Source organism: Lactuca serriola, chromosome 6 (genome assembly GCF_051521515.1).
Source record: "Lactuca serriola cultivar US96UC23 chromosome 6, Lser_US96UC23_V15, whole genome shotgun sequence".
In the NCBI taxonomy this organism is placed as follows: Eukaryota; Viridiplantae; Streptophyta; class Magnoliopsida; order Asterales; family Asteraceae; genus Lactuca; species Lactuca serriola.
Genome location: NC_136413.1, coordinates 144,853,615 through 144,855,970, shown reverse-complemented (window position 1 = coordinate 144,855,970; position 2,356 = coordinate 144,853,615).

The following is a 2,356-nucleotide window of genomic DNA, read 5'->3' as shown; positions in this document are numbered from 1 at the left end:
CTTGCTGGTTTACTACAGGAGATAACTCGGGTTGATGCCCGTCCCATTCAATTGTACGTTGACAATAAATCCGCCATGGATTTGATGAAAAACCCGGTGTTCCACGGTAGAAGTAAACACATCAACATGCGGTTCCATTTCATACGGGATTGTGTGGAAAGAGGAGAAATTTCTGTCATTCATGTGCGGTCCGAAGAACAACGAGCTGACATCTTCACGAAGGCACTCCCGAAACTGAAGTTTGCTGAGATGCGGGAGCTGTTGGGTGTCAAAGATCTGAGATGAACAGGTTATGGATTAAGGGGGGGAATGTTGGAGTTAACCCAAACCGGTTCAAAGTAGTAGCACACGTTTCTGATTCAGGGGCATTTTAGTCTTTTTCTTTTAAGAATGAATAAGTAAATGCACGTTTCGCATTAGAGAGTTACTGGGTAAACGTTGCAGTTTTTTTAGGAGAAGTAGTTTCAATTTATGTTATTTAATTCCCATTGTAATCGTTGGATTTAGTGAGATCAAATAAACACAGAAACTTTTAGCCCCAATTTCCTTTGTTTCTTTTCTTCATCTGTGTGCTCTGTTTTTAATTGCGAATGTTTTTAATTGCAAACAGTAGCACCTCTTCATCTTCTCATATTTCCAAGGAAGTAGGGTGGTAGCAAGGCCACTGTTCTATTCAGGCCGCCTAATGCGGGAGCACCGGACCTGCGATCGGAGGACGACGACGTCCCTAATTCTTCCACTTGGGGTTGGGGTGGTGGCCAAACGCCGGCCTCCGCCACCGTCGTTGAGATTGAAACATTGGTATTTTGATCAGGTAAATCCACCGGTGCAGATTGATTTTCAAGAACGGAAGATGATGAACCCTGATGAACAATATTTCGATTGCGTTGTGAATTTTTCTTCGTGGAAGAGTCTTCTTTATCCAAGTCGATTATGTGATCAATCTTTCGTTTGCCTTTTCTGTCCATCTTGTCAGAATCATCTTCTTCCATTTTTTTTAGAAAGAGAGAGAGAGTGTGTGTATGTGAGAGAAAGTATGTAGATCAGCGAGAGAGAAATGAAGGAGACAGGGAAGGTTGATGAGTTTAAGTACGGTTGATCTTTAGGCAAAGTTCTAATTTGTATTTATTCTTTTAATTAGAAAATAGAAATAAATTGATAACTTTCATTTCAGTTAACACCTTTTTTTTTTTTTTTTTTTTTTTTTTTTAGGGTGGGGATAGTGGGGATGGAGGTATTGGTTAATTACACGTAGTAGTGTATGTGGTTTGGGTAAATTGCACATTTGATTCTTAATTTTTTTTTTTAAATTTGGACGTCTTTACTTTTATTTTTGTTAGGCATCTAGTCCTTATCATACCTAAAATGATTGATATAACCTTTTTTTATACTGTTTATTTGTTTTTCATTTAATTTCTTATTAATATTATCTTAAGGTTTAACAAAAGAAAATAGGAAAATTGAGTAAACTAACCACTTTTAATCTTATTTTAATAATAATAACCTTTTTTATTTTTATTTTAAAATAAACACTTGGTCCAAAATTGGTCATTCCGAACCCGATTTTGTTTTCAGTACATTTATGGGTAACGTATCCGACACGGAAATATGGTCCCGCCTATAAATACAATTTAACCCGTTTCAGATTTCCTTTCAATTCAAACTCTGTCATTTTGAATTACCCTACAGAACATTTCAGTCACCATTAAAACTAAAAATGTTTTCTTATAGCGATGATGAGATGCATTTTTTATATGTAAGTTTTCATTATGTTTATAATTATATGTCTTTATTTTAGATTATACGTAAAAACTTGTATAATTTAAGCATTCACATAGGTAGTATTAGTTTTCCTTTGAATTTTATTAGTTTAAACTAAGGTTGTAGAAATCGCTCAACGTATGCTAATCGGTGGACTGAGGTCAAGGGATTCATCGGTTAGCCGGGGATTAATCGGGAGATAAGGGCCCAATTTTTTTCATTATATATTTTTATTTAAAAATACAAAATTATAATAAAGATAAGAGTTTTTTTTTCTTGTGCGTCCTGGGCCTTTAAGAATATTTCATTTTTTAGGATCGGTCCTGATTAAATTTATATGTAAGAATATATGTATGTTACATCAAAAAGTCTCACCAAAAAACATCATTTTCAATAGTCTGGAACAAGTCTAGAATCTGAAAAACATGCCCGGAATAATAATAAGTCCTCCGGAATACAATGAACATTCCGAAATTTGTTCTGGAATTTTGATCTGGAACTGCGTTCCGGATTGTTACTCTGGAGTTGTGTCCCGGAATTTTGGTCCGAAATTGTTCCAGAATTTAGTATTCAATAATTTCCTTCGAAACATACG